Source organism: Cupressus sempervirens, chromosome 7 (assembly GCF_028749045.1).
Source record: "Cupressus sempervirens isolate cs-2001-9-10 chromosome 7, ASM2874904v1, whole genome shotgun sequence".
NCBI classification, from domain to species: domain Eukaryota; kingdom Viridiplantae; phylum Streptophyta; class Pinopsida; order Cupressales; family Cupressaceae; genus Cupressus; species Cupressus sempervirens.
In genome coordinates, this window is record NC_143124.1 from 813363044 (window position 1) to 813379041 (window position 15998).

Sequence of the window (15998 nt, forward strand, 5' to 3'; positions counted from 1 at the left end):
GAGACAATGCAAGTACTACAGATCCTAGTCAGACACTTAGCGGATTACTATGTAGGTGTTGACATCATGGAGAGTCACTTGGAATCGAAAAGCCCAATCTTGAATCATATGGTTCAACTCCTCAATGGAAGGCTCTTGCATTGAACATTTTTTAATATTAAGTTTTATTACCATGCAGTGTTTTATTTAGTTATCACTTGGTTAAAACTTCCTTTGCCAACCCTTTGGGCACAATGATCACTAGGATGCGAGATAGAAGTCCCCTCCATATGCTACCCTACCCTACCCATGTTCATCCAATAGCAAGTTCCCGTAGGCATGCACATTCCCAACCCAACCCCAAATGATCATAACTCTTGGAAATATTATGGAAGATCAGGCCTCACAAGTCACCCAAAAAATACATGCTCACATTCTTGTGTGTGGCGCACCACCACCATGAAGATCATAACACGAGGACTGGATGAGAACACAAGGAAAATATCACTCAACCAAAAATAAGCTTAGGACGATGGATGCAGAACGTATCACAATGCAACATAAAAGTGCAAGAATGATCTAATTGGAATTCTAATGGATGATCTAGGTCCATGACCAACATCATGCCAAGAAAACCCAAGAAAATATGGTCATATGCAAAATGAGGTAAAAAACCCAAAAAATGGAAAACTTCAAAAATAAAACCTATTTGGTCTTAGCGCACAAAGCCATGAAAATATAATAAAATTTGGGTTTAGACACCATATGCAAAAATGGCCAGCATAACAGTGTGTAACCCCAAACTCTCATCCTAAAAACTGGGAAAATGTTCATACCCAACCAATTGAGAAGAACTAGTAATCAAAACTGGAGGGGAACACTAGTTCTCAGCCTCCTAACAAATAGATACCAAAAATCAAATTAGAAACTATGGTGAAACATGAAACTAGAGAGCCCTACCTGACAGCGAAAGGGGTAGAAACAGGAAACAACCCAATAAAATAAATAACTGCGGAAGCTACCTGAAACCATGGCAAAGTATGGTATCCCTGAGATGGATCCAATGAGACTAACCTCGTGAAGATACCACAACCGCAACTCTCACAAAAAACAAAAAATTGATCCTTCCGAAGAGGATTTGGAAAAAGCTCTTGAATTTGAGATTTACAAAAGTGAGAATTGAGGAATTAATTTCCTCTTTCAATACTTATTCACTTTTTGAATGAATAATCAATTAGGGAAAATAACCAAAAGGACTAGTTAGATCTCGAATCAACCCAAATGAAAATAGGCTATTCCAAGTAATTAGAATTCATCTATGGTAAAGCTACTAGAATTTTTTTTTTAATTTTAAAAAATCCCATAAACCCAAAAATCACAAAAATTCCTAAACAACCTTCACGATAATACGAACCTCTAAATGCACAAACACGTTTACTGGTCTAGTCACATAATGCAAATGAGTTCAAATTTATCAAATCACCAGAAGGTTTAATTTAATATTTAAATAAGATATATTGACCATACATGGACAACATTGGTAAAATATGAACAGTTGAATCACTAACTCCATGTGTCACTGCCAGGGATATAAATCCTGCACACTAAAACACATGATCAAGTGCAATTGCATATAATAACATAGTCGAAGCAATAAATGCATTGAATACCCAATTTAACCATTTATTCAATTATACTAAAATAATCCATTTACATCACTTAGATTTTCATAAAGCATAAAGAAGAAAGAATGAAATAAATAACCATAGCATTAAACCCATCACATAACATAATTAGAGATATGTCCAAATAGCAGATAACTAGACATTACCACCAAACCTATTGTCATCTCAAAATGGCATCAACATGAAAATATGATCAACTACATAACATAGAAGTACAGTATCTATGATGTTGAATCAAAGTATAACATCTGACCCTCAAGTCATCTCAAATGTCAAAATAGTAACATGAGTACAAGTATGTCTCGGATCAAAATACATCAAGGTACATACTACAAACACAGGAGGCACTATAGAAGAAGAAGACAAGAAGAGGAAAGAAGAGGAAGAGAAGAGGAAGAAGGAGGAAGAAGAAAAGAAGAGGAAAGAAGAAGTAAAGCAAAAGAAAAGAAAAAGGAAGAAGAAGAGGAAAAGAAGAAAAAGGACAAAGAAATCAGAAGAAAGGAAGATAAAAAGAAGAAAAAGGATGAGGAAAAGATAATAGAGGAAGAATAGAGGAAGAAGAAAGTAGAGGAGGATGAGAAGGAAAGTGCACCAAGTACGTCTCTCACCCTAGCTACACTTACTAGTTCAAATAATGATGATCATATAGAGTTGATAGCATCCCTCAGCAAGTTTATCAGCAAAAATAAACAAGTCAATAGTTTGCAAAAAACTCTCATGGAGGTAGTTGGTGAGTATTTAGTTTTGCGGGTTTCCTAAAAAAATTGAGAAGATATTCCTCAAATTTTTGGCTTTGAGATCCTCTTTTTATTCAAAAAACCAGGATTGTTAGACCTAGATAGGAAAGGCTAAACCCTTGTAACACTTTTCCCTAGGTCCTTTTAATAAGTGGCAAGTCATAAGCCTAATTCAAAATTTTCCAATATACATATGATCTTACAGTCTAGGGTAAGCGTGGAGTCATAAGTTTATTTCCAAGATATCCCATGGTTATGTCTAAGAGTTCATCATAAGAGTGCAAGAGTCATGTATTAGGTCTCCTGACCTTATGATTATCTTGAAAGTATACCATCATAAGTGTCTTTTCTAAAGGTCCATTGGTGTTTACAATCTTATGAAGAAATGGTTTAGCAAGCAAGCATAAGGGAATTGACCATGTGACTTAAAAGCTCCTTGGAGATACAATTGAAGGAAGATCATGAGATTGCAAGGTTTTTGGTGAAGGCTTCTGAAGTAATGACTCAAAGGGAAATTGTAAGAGTGGAAGAGTGAAGGAGATGGAGTATCGATATTGTGATAAAAGCTAGGTGTATGATCAGGATGTTAACTAAAAGGTAAAGTTCAAGCTATCAAAGTGATGACAAGCAGTTAAGTTGACTACCATTATATGGTCGCGAGTAAAAGTGAACATCAATAGCTAAACTTCTGATCTCGGGACAAACTAAGAGGTGTAAAATTGTAATACATGAGAAGAAAGCTTTTGGAGTTGCAAAAAGGGATAATCGTAAAGGAATAAGGAATGTAAAGGAGGCCATATATGCTACGTAAGAGAGTTGGAAATGGATGGTGTATGTTCGCAGCTTAAAGGCAAACATGTTATACAAGGTCTTTGATGCTACGATAGACTGTTAGGTGTGAGATTGAACAGATAAGTTATCACTCATGTAGAGTTACAAAAAGCCAAATTTTTAGTGAAGTGTAAGATCGTAAACCCTAAATGACAAAAAAATGTATGTTTGTTATTTCTTAGCTGGAAAAGGACAACAAGTTAAGCCAATCAAATCCTTGAAAAGATAAAGTGAAAAGTGCTCAACTGGACATTAAGTCAACATCTCAAAAGAGACATTTGAATTGCAGATATCAAAGATCATTCATGTTGATAGTTAATGAGGTAAATAGGGTTGATGAAGCATGTATGCACATAAAAATATTCTCTGAAAGATAATAAGCTACCCATTGCTAAGAAAAGATTTACTGAGCTCCTGAAGTTGCATAGATTTTCAAATTTGCTAAGTACTCTACAAAGAGAATTACATATTTTGAATAGAGAAAATGTCTAATATGGAGGTAGAAGAAGTCCATTCCAAGAACATTGAGGTGTCAGAGACTTCAACATCAAAGATCAGAAAGGCTAGATAGTAAAAATTGAATAAGTATGCAAAAGAATGCATGAAATTGCTCCCATGGTCATTTAATGTTATTTCAGCAAATGACCATGACTTTAGATATCCATATACATTTTGTAGAGATGCAATTTTCCCTAACACCAATGGGTATGATTTGTTCATGTTCTTCTACTGCAATAGATTTTAGAAGGTGCCAGTTTCAAACCCATAGAGGAGGAATCTTCCAAAACTCATATTTCCAGAGGTATATGTGGATGTAGATTTGGTCAAAGTCCTAATAAAGACATATAATCCTATGACCAAATATTTTCATAGACATGATAAGAGTATTATGTGCACACTCAACCACTCTTAATTCATTGATGCTTTTGCGCTTGAGGGTCAGATGAGTGTGCCAATAGACAAAGAAGACTTTTAGAGGAAATTTGAGAGCAATAAGAGCTTCTACACTAGGAAAGCGATGATTCACCATATCCCCTATAATCTAGAGTCAAAGGAAGATATTCCAAACAAGGTGGAAAAGATTCTCCCTATGAGAAAATTTAATAATTATTTCCAAAAAAAATCTATGGTACACATAAAGCATTGGGAAGAGATGGCTCCAAAGCAGTATTTGGATTAATATACATTATGGCCCTAGATGTACAAGATTCTTTTCATAAAGTAGAGTATGATTATGTGGGGTATATCATAGAAAAGATGAAACAAAAAACTAAAGCAACTTAGAGAGGAGACCTAAGATTCCACCTCTATTCATTGATGATGCATCTGATATTGTACTACAATGTTGGATACCTCAGTCCAAATTTTATTGACCAAACATCAAATGAGGATAGAGCTCCACCAATACAATTATGGACATGGGTATGGAATAGGCATTATCATTACTCTAATTTAGTGTATTTCTTTAATAATTTTAGTGTTATGATTATGAGAATGTTGAACCCTAGCTTAATTAAGACTCCTGAGATTTTGAAAAGATTAATGAGGCCAACCCTTCTGCCTGATAATGAAAAACTTGACCATAACTAGGGTGATGTTTTTATGTTCCAAGAGTTTTCAATTTTGAGAGTTTATGCATGTCCTCAAACTCTCCATGTATTAACCAAATTTAATCCTCCAAGGGTGGCTATAATGGATTTTATATGGCAATTAATTTTGATGGATAGACAGAAATTAGATATCAAGCTACATAAGGGAACCTTTTTGTGTAGGTGCTTTAAGATAGGGGACTTATGAATCAAAAAAGAATCTCTTGATCAAATTCATGAATATTTGAGACACTATAACCTATCCACTACTCCTTATAAAATCTATGATCCTAAGGATTTTGTTAGGTGTAGTCTAAGGAAGATTAAGAATTACACATTTCTAAACAACAAAGAGTTTCCCCATGAGGATTTAATAAAAAATATAGTAGCTGAGGGAGATATTGATGAAAGATTAAGGAAATATGAAGATATATTCAGGGAATAAAATGAGTTAAAGAGGACAAACCCAAATTTCAAGGTTTTTTTATCTAGAGGTGACATACCCTAACTGACTCTTCAAGATGCTTGAAAATTATGCCCATATTATGTCACAAATGGCACAAGAACTTAAGGGTGAAGAGGGGAGAGTGAATCTTGATTCACCAGAGCTTGATGTTGTCTTAGAGGTGACATAAGAAGGTTATAAACTTCCACATGGGTGGCAAAAGGGCACAAAAGGTAGAGGGTCATTCAGATCCCTAAAAAGTTAAAGAAAATAACAATACAATTAATACCAAGTAGGAGTCAGTGTTTTTCTGATATGAGGCAAAATTGTTAATAGGATAGAGTGGAAGCAGTAGAGAATTCTCTGACTGACTTGAAAATAATGGCTGCTAGATTGGATGATAAGATCATCCTAACTAAGAAATTTATTGAGGATGATGAATTTTTCAAATCTACAGAATTTAAGAGCTTCTTGTACAAGGTTAAGAAGAATGAATTGATATTGACTCTCAATCTAAGGGAATCATTGGAAAAGCAGAAGGTTCTTGTTGAAAAACTATTGGCTTATGGTCCTAAGAGTGAATTGATGACCCCTGCTAAAGCTAGATATCTTGTGCAAAGAAGTGGCATACTTCTAGTACCTGGTTGGGATTTGGAGAAACCTTTTATGTTGGATTAGATCACTATTGAAGGCTTTCGAAATGGATCTAGTTTCAATGTAGACTCAAAGACTATGACTGTATGGAGCATGGTACCTGAGACAAGTAAGTCCAAGCTTATGGATGTGGAGAATATAGCACAGGGGAGTGCAATAGTCTAGACATTGGATAGTACCATAGGAGGAAAGATCTCAAGTGCCATGAAGTACTTTGCATTCATGAATGAGGCTAAAGTTGACCAGATTGAAAAAATATTAGCTCATACATTCAAGGATTACATTGATTTGAGGAAGCTCTATGAAGAAGAGATCAAAAAAGGCTATGTATATGAGTATAGAATCAAAGAGCTAGAGGCCAAAACTTCGGGGCTAGAAAAGGGAGTTTCTACTTTGAAAGAATGGCTTAAAGCAATGGAAGAGACCAAAGTTGGGGCTAAAACTTTGGAGAATGTATTAGGGCCAGTCATAGAGCTGAAATATGAAGAGACCTAGAGAGATATTGATGTACCAAATGTGGTTATAGATCATAAAATGGAGATGGAAGAGTTGGATGAAGATAAATGAATAGAGATAAGGACAATGGGTAGCATATTATCACATAAGATAAGTGTCTTAAAGCAAGCTTCATAAAATCTCCATAGTAGCTACATTGCTTTACAAGATGCAGAGTATCAATGTCCAAAAGCATTATCTTTACTTTCTCTGATGTTTACCAAGTGCGGACCATACATTTCATTTTTGATAGGCTTGTTTCAATTTTAGCACAAAAGGAGTTACCTAAGGAGGTTATCATTCCCACAAGGAAGATGATAAACAAGGTTAAAGAGTTGAATGGTTTCTTCTTAGGAAAATGCAGTTGATAAACAACAAGATGAAGATCATTGCGAATGAGATATCTTGTTTTATTCCAAAAATTGTTGATGACAATAATAACCTAAGGGAATGGTAGGAATGGTCTGATTCATTCGATAACATCTTGAAGCATGAGATATTTGTTGCATATTACAACAAGGAAACTGATATTGTTATAGGTTTTTATGTTATTGATATTATGTATAAACTTGAGGAAGATATCAACAAGACAATTGCAAAGTTTCAGGCTATAATAGATGCCAAGTGGATTAAATATTTGAATGAGTTGAATGCAGTTAGAGAAATCGCCTAGCCAGATGAGGAATCTGATATAGCTATTTGGGAGGTTGTGACAGATATTAAAGAAATACCATATCAATGAGATACCTTATCTTTTTAGTTCACCTGCTATGAGTAGTCTCACATTACAAACAATAAAGTTGATCCTAAACATCTAGAATGACAATTGTTCAAATTTTGGCTATCTCCATCATTCTCTTATGCAAATGTTTTGTCGTATGTGGAATAATATTATTATATCTAGTTTTTAAAAATGTGTCCTCCCATCTGAAGCTTGTTACAATCCTTGTTCTATAAAAGGATTTCCAAAATGTGGAGTGAATGGTCAGAGAATCATTTTTTGAACAAAGTCTTGTTCATTTTATGGGTCGGTCCATATACTATATATGTTTTTCCAAAAAGATAGAATGAAAAAGGTTAACAGTTGTTGGTCTATTTGAGTTTTCTCTTATAAGAGTTGACATCTGATTGTATAATTTTCAAAGAAATTAATATAAAGACGTAGAAAGTTGGATATACATTTTAGATCTTGTCTCTTCTTTTTTAACCAATTAATTCTCTAAGATTTAACAGCAAAGTTTACTTAGTCCTAGTTGTAATTTGTTTTGATTATATTTTAGTTTACATTTTTCTTATGATCTAAATGGGTTTCAATGAAGATTTTGATAAGAATGGGATCTAGAACTAAATATTGATATTCTTACCACAAAGTGTTAAGATAGATCTAATAGTAAATATCGAATTTCTGTGAGATAATAGCCCAATGGATAAGGCATTTTTCATCCACTAAAGTTGGTATAGTTTGGAATGTCTATATGGTATAATGCTTTTATAAACCATCCTTTTAAGTTTTATTATTGAAGATTTGATAAGTGAGCTTGTACTTGATTCATGCAATTTTAGGATTTTATAGATTAGTCATTTATCATCTCTCTTATAGTCCTAGAATTAGAATAATTAAGTTCAAAATCATCTTCTATAGTGGAATTCATAATAAGATTTGAAAATTGGAAAGAAAAGACGAATTCCTTGGTAAACACACCTGAATTTTGCAAAGTTCAAAGTGGAGAAGACATTGTAGAGTCTTATCAATTGGTCCTTTTAATTTATTTTCATAGAATGCCCATTATGGTTTCTAGCTAACTCTTTGGTATTCTCTACTTTTAAAAGGTTGTTTAAATTTTGTCAAATCAAAAAACCAACAGAGGTAACTAAAAAATTACAAGGAGTCATGACTATGAAGTCACTTGATCCAAACCCTGAGGACATACCCAAAGTTGTGATTCAAGCATTTGATGTTGAATTCACAAGTTTGTTGAAGGTTGCAGCAGCACAAGCTCAAGCCAAGCATGATCCATAGATATTTGACACTTTATGTCAAACAATCAAAAATTACTTATTGACTCTTGATACATGCATCAAGACATTGAGGAAATGTGAGCTTGAAGGAAAAGCTTTATATGCAAAGTGTGTGACGTCTTTTACCTTCACAAAAGATATTGACAATGAACTTTAAAGAAAGTGTACAACGATAGAAGCATTGGCAAGTTAGTTAAGACAACCTAGTGTGTAGAATGAAGCAATTGAAGCACGGGTTAGCAAGACTTATGATGAGATAAGTCTATTGGAAGTCAGGAAGCCAAGGATAACAAAGAGGTTCTCACTTCTAAGAGAACACCTATCTATGAAATTAAGCACAATTGATCATCAGTTGGAGTTATCTATGTCAGTTAAGACATCTTTTGACATTTTTGTGTACTTGGATCTGAATGCAATAGAGATAGCATCCTATGGGTTGTGTGCTCTTCTCAGCATTTCAGTAGGAGTCAAGGACTCATGGAAGAAGAACATGAAGAGTCTTGCATTAATTTTTGATGACTGTATTTCTTGCTTTTCAACCTAAGAAGAGGTAATGAAACACAATTTTGACATGTAAGTAAATTTTGACACCTTTTTCATTGATGTCAAAGGGGGAGAAGGAAAAATTTGTACAAAAGTAACAGTAGGTACAAAAAAAAAAGTCATACACTAAGGGGGAGCAATGATACTTAGTGTTATAGTGTATTAGGGGATATAAGGAAGATGGTTATTAGTGTAATGATCCACAAAATTTTATAATTTTGAATTTTTTGTAACAATTTTGAAGGTAATTTTTGAAAAGTTCTTTTTGTATAACATTTTGGGACTGAGCCACTTTTTCCATATGTTGTCATGAATTCCAAAGGGGGAGATTTTTAAAAATATGGCTAGGTACGATGAGTTAGGATTTTCATTTATGGAAATGTGTATCTTAGGATGAGATGGTAGGTTATACAGTTGAAGATTCTACAGTCAAAGATAGAAAATTGTCTAAGTGTCAGACGATTTCTCTAGCAGTGCAGAAATAGTTTTTGGTATTATGAAGGCTACAGAGATATTTGGCGCGTGTGGAGTTAAGGACAGGTATAACAGAGTGTCATGATGATGTACCTAAGTGCACAAATCAGTATGGACTAAGTTACATGTCAAACACCAGTAAATGCAATATACACAATAGAATAGAGTACAGCAGAAACAAAGGAATAAAGTGTTAAGGAATAATTTTGGTCATGAAATAATTACTCAAATTATGTAGGGAGGACATCCTACATGTTTATCCTAAGTTAGCATCATGTGTGAATGCATCAAGCTGACTGCACAAGAGTTTTTGTGAAAGAAAAGAGTATAAGTAAATAATCATTTCATGTAAAGTATGTGAGGAGTGACATATGTGATGTAATGTGAATGGAAAGTATATGATGAGTATGTGAACTATGTAAATGACATGCAAACTTGTATGAGAGTTCCTTGATGTGAATTATGATGTCAAATCAAAGCTATGTGAAGTACAGCAATAAGCAATAAAGAGGTTTTTGTATCTATCTCATTTTCTATAAAGGCACTATATTGTATAATTGCATGTTAGGGCAGTGGGCTCTTCTTGCATACAGTTGTAATTGTAATACCAACTCCTAATGGGGTTGAGGCTTTTAATAGGGCCTAGTCCTCTAACAAGGACCGAGATACTATATGTAATTCATAGACTCCTAATAGGTTCAATATCCTTAACATGATTCTTTTGTTTAGTGGATCATTTTGTGGATGTCATCCCCTTTTCCTAGGTTTTGTTACTTAACCAAATATGATGTTATGAGTTCTCCATGTGTATGGTTTTATTTATTGTTCAACATTATTGGTTTACTTTCATATGCATGTTGCAAAGTAATTAATAATATCCAGTTGTGACCAAAAGTTTGTAGAATACTGATCCCCCCCCCTCTTAGTATTATCTATTTCTAACAACTATAAGCCACTTTTTAAGACCCCTTCTTTCATGGGTTCACTCAAGTGTAATGGTTTATAGAAGTGTACCCTATTTTTGGTATATAGAACCAACTTCTCAAGGAAGCTCTTGAGGAGTTACACATAAAAACTTGGTTTTGGAGTTTTCGTTGGGAAGGGCTTTCCTTGGTCAAGCCCCATATTGAGGAATCAACCTTGAAATGAAAATGTAAATATATGTAAAGGAAAGAAGATAAATGTAAATATTCACCTTGCTTGTAAAAAGCCTTGTCAATAAGGATTTGTCATGATGTATGTTGTAGATCATAAATTTGATATGAAGAATGCAAGATATCTCGACAATTGCAATGGATTTACCATAGCCACTTCATGGAGTCATAGATGTAAATGTGCATCGATGTAGAAGATGATGAATACTTTAATGTAGATCTCCTCCCTTAATGGCCAACAATAAATTAGGTCTTGAAGAGGAAATGCCCACAAAGAATCCTTCAATGCTTGATAGAAATCTCCCTTGCTTGAATGTTTGAACTCCTTGAATAGATTGCTTGTCTTCAAGAGGATATGAATTCTTGAGCTTGAGAGATGAAATTAGATTGCATGGTACGTTATGAAAATGAATTTTCCAAGCCTCCTTATATATGAGTTTTTGGGTGGGAAAATAATACAAGGTGAGTGGAGAATGGAGTTAAACCAACTAAACCATTGAGGCTTTTCGAGGCCCGAGCTCTACAATCTCTAGGGACAAGGTCAACCTAATCTAGTCCAGGTCATCCTAGTTCGACCTAGTCCCAAAGGTCGAGACAAGAGAGCCACGAAGAGCTCAAGAAGTTTCCAGAAGGAATGGAGAAGGAAGTGGGAAGGGGGCACTAAACACAAGTTCATCCATGGTCTAAGAAGGCATTATGGAAAGGGTGCTAAAATGCATTAAAAGGAAAGTGTGTCCATTTTAAGTCAGTACAATTTATACTTGCAAAACACTCATCTTTGAATCTCTAAGAAATCTTTAACATTTAATTTCATTTATTGGAATAATGTTTAATCCTAACATGAGATCTTCATAATCTATAATATTGTTAGTACACTAGACTGTCAAATTAAATGAATACTTTGAAATTTCACCATTGGGTGAAACTAGGATAACCCCTACCCTTGAACCTTCCTTTGAACAGGAACAATAAAAATACAAGGTTTATAAACCATTCACGTCAGTAGCACAATTAGAGCAAAGGGAAAACTCAATGATTTAATGATCTTGTTTATTATAATATCTACTAGAGTGATTAGAAAAAACATCAAACTTAATTGGTGGTTTTCTAATAATCCCTAATAATATTTTTCTCTACATAGATTGATTTCTGTAGATGTTGAAAAATACAACTTCACAAAACCCAAAGAACACCTGCATGCAAAATAGTCTATCATAAGGAAGAATGGAGCAAAAGGCAAGAAGATGGCTCTGAAAATAAGAAAGATCTATTTCTCAAATGATGGAATTGATTTATAGATACAAAGGATCAATCCTTATAAAAGGATATCAAAACTTAAAAGGGAAACCCTAAAAGGTAAACATTTGATAATTAATGACTAAAGGCATTCTACAATGGCAGAATGGGGGAGTGAGATAGTGTGAGCGTGTTAATGTTAACTTTTACTCTTCTAGGTTAAATTTGACAACCATCTACGTGTCAAAAGTTTAAATCTTATTATAAATAGAATATACTTTTAAAAATAATTTAACAAATACCACATAAAATATTTGTTTAGATTATAATATTTGGAGATATAAATCATCCTTTTTTTTAAGAAATTAAAATAAAAAGTTTAGTTAGTAAAAAACTAAATAATGGAGATAAAGCAAATATATATACTTTGAGATGCAAATTAAATTATAATTATTTTGTAGTGGATATCTATCGGCATTTCTTTAGATAGATTTATTTAAGATATCTGTACTAGTTAATATAATTATTAAATGTGACAATGCATAAAAAGGTAACTTAATAAAACATTTAAATCAAAATATTTTACTCTAACATCCTCCCTTAAGATGAAAAGAAAAGGAAACTACAATGTAGAAAGAAAACTTCGGTCCTGGCAATATGGCCTGATAATGTACCCAATCACAACCAAATCTCTATAAAGCGGAGAAATAGAGAGAACCACATGAGAAAAACTCTACTCCAAATAAAGATGGAAAGAATGTTGAAAAACTAATGAAGGACTACAAAAGCCTCCAAACTAGAGAATGTCCTTGAAGATAGGAACAAAAGGATGATCATGAAGAATACCGTTGAAGCGTGAAGAAGTCGTAAGCTTTGTTAAAAAGTAATTGTTGATCTAAAGAACCTCCAGTAAAATAGAACCTGATAGGTAGAGAAGACTATAATCTATATAAGTGTGATCAAATGATACTACTCGACAGGAGGCAAACAAGGCAAACAACTGAACTCAAAAATACAAATGGCATAAAACACCAAAGCCTAAAGAGTTGATCAATCGAGCATGGAAGGTTACCTCCAAAATAGGAACAAAAGAAAAATGTCCATATGGTAAATTATCCATCTCATCAAAATGCACAGGTACCCAACCACTACATCTGCCTCGTTCATAGGAACAAATATTGTATACATAGCTCACTCCAGCAAACCAAGGATACATAAGAACCATTATGAGAAACCTGCTAATGCAAACAAGTGAGAGGTGATAAGCAACTGAAAAAGTGACCAACAAGAACTGCATGTCAAGGAACCATCATCAAGATACACAGAAAAATACATAATTGTATCATGAGGTTATCAATCTCTAGACATGTAACAAGGCTAATGTCATGGAAGGAACACTTTCTTGACAAAGGTAGGTGGAAAGCTAAGGAAATCATCAACCTCCCCTTCCCCCCACTCATGACACTTAATCAGTAGTGCATGTATAATAAGAGACAAGACATGGTAGATCCCAATATGACAATAATCTGTATGAGTGCCCTCAAATAACACTACTTGAATCAAAAGGCAAAATAAGACAAACAACTAAAGTCAAAAATACAAATGAAAAATGGCAGTTAATCTCAATGTGTTTGCATAAATGTTTGTGAAATATGTCAACAAAGATCAAAAGAGACATAGGGCTGCTACAACAAAAATTACAGCTTACGATGAGTCATCTCATGCAACGAAAAATGATCCCCAAACTTGAAATAACCAAGATATCCACTAAAGTGCACAAATACCAAAAAAAAAAAAAAAAACCTAAAAAGAACATACTTAGAGCAGAATCTAAAAAAATTACCAACATCACTACAAAGAGCATAGAACAAGATTTCCAACGATACAAATTTTTTGAAAAATGAAAAAAATTGAGTGCTCAAGATATGTCTTCTGGAGTGCAAATAGAACCCCTAACTTTGACAATGGAAAAAGCCATCAAAAAATATCAAAACTCAAAAATACCTACATCATTGTGACAGAGTTAGGACCAACTTTCGTGCGATATCTTGTTTGTCAAAAATAGAGTTTGTATGACAAAGATATGGCCAAAAAACACAGAGTGTTCTAGAAGGACCAAAAGGGCTAGCAAGATGATGATACAGTGTTGACATCAGCAAATGAAGGGCCCAAATTTGATAGCCATATTATTGTCACTGGAAAAAGAGTCCCTGCTAGAAAAACATCGCCGAAAAAACCAGGCCAATGATAGGAAGAAAAAAAATGTAGTAGCCAAAAAAAATCTAGTGTCAGGAAAATGCCTGTCGAAAAAAAGCTAAGGAAAACATCAACCTCCCCTTCCCCCCACTCATGACACTTAATCAGATTAGTGCATGTATAATAAGAGACAAGACATGGTAGATCCCAATATGACAATAATCTGTATGAGTGCCCTCAAATAACACTACTTGAATCAAAAGGCAAAATAAGACAAACAACTAAAGTCAAAAGTACAAATGAAAAATGGCACTTAATCTCAATGTGTTTGCATAAATGTTTGTGAAATATGTCAACAAAGATCAAAAGAGACATAGGGTTGCTACAGCAGAAATTACAGCTTATGATGAGTCATCTCATGCAACGAAAAATGATCCCCAAACTTGAAATAACCAAGATATCCACTAAAGAGCAAAAATACCAAAAATAAAAAAATTTAAAAAAACTAAAAAGAACATACCTAGAGCAGAATCTAAAAAAATTACCAACATCACTACAAAGAGCATAGAACAAGATTTCCAACGATACAATTTTTTTTTAAAAATGAAAAAAATTGAGTGCTCAAGATATGTCTTCTGGAGTGCAAATAGAACCCCTAACTTTGACAATGGAAAAAGCCATCAAAAATAATCAAAAATCAAAAATACCTACATCATTGTGACAGAGTTAGGACCAACTTTCGTGCGATATCTTGTTTGTCAAAAATAGAGTTTGTATGACAAAGATATGGCCAAAAAACACAGAGTGCTCTAGAAGGACCAAAAGGGCTAGCAAGATGATGATACAATGTTGACATCGGCAAATGAAGGGCCCAAATTTGACAGCCATACTATTGTCACTAGAAAAAGAGTCCCTGCCAGAAAAACATTGCCGAAAAAACCAAGCCAATGATAGGAAGAAAAAAAATGCAGTGGCCAAAAAAATATCTAGTGTCGGGAAAATGCCTGTTGAAAAAAACTCCTTAATCGCTGAAAGAGAAAGAGATTGGTGTTAGTTTAAAAATTTGGTGGTCTAAAAGGTATTTACGATTGCCAAAAAAATGTTGAGGAACCCTCAAATCGGTCGAAAGCGTGAAAACTATTGTAAATACCCAAAAATTGCCCTTAAAAGGTCGAAAGTAGTGGAAAATCATCAAAACCAGTTGAAGAGGGCCTAAACCACCCATAAAAATACAAAAAATTGCAGTTAATAAAATGCCAAAATCGCTATATAACTGCAAAACCACTATTTTGGCAAACAAGACTACTAAAAAAATGGTCGAAAGACTACTAAAACCACTAGGGGGTGCATATGTGACGGGTCGGTTGAGTAGAGGTGGCTCTAATGGTCGTAATGAGATCGGGCAGAGCCGCTCGAGCAGTGGACAAGCAGAGCCCAATGAGGGGCCCTTGTGTTAGTGTTGATGCAGTGTCTAACAACTTATGCAAGGTCAGACCTGTACACGAGGAAGTGCATTATAAGTGATGATGTCAAGGGTGGTCTCGTGAAAAAAGGTGGCCCACAACTTTTTTTTAAAGCCTTCTTTAATAAAAAAAAATGTGCATTCCAATACATGCCTTGCCACAAAAACCATGTGCTTTTTCCAATAAAACAAAAAAATTGATTTTTAGTTTTTTGACCAAAAAAATCACCACTTGAAAATCGTATCCAAGGCCATAGATATTATTTTTGTTATTAACAAGGGAAGTCCTTCTAAAACTATCAGTAATATCTTTAGCGGTCTTTTCATTCGTCATATCATTGTTGTTCCAACGCACTTACAATAGTGATGTAAGACAAACTCTTCCTTAGCTAAGGAATTCTAAAGAGTGCTCCTATTGGCACTAACATTCTAATCTAGCTCATAACCTAATCTATGTTACAAGATTACATTTGCAACAAATGCATCACATGAAATATTT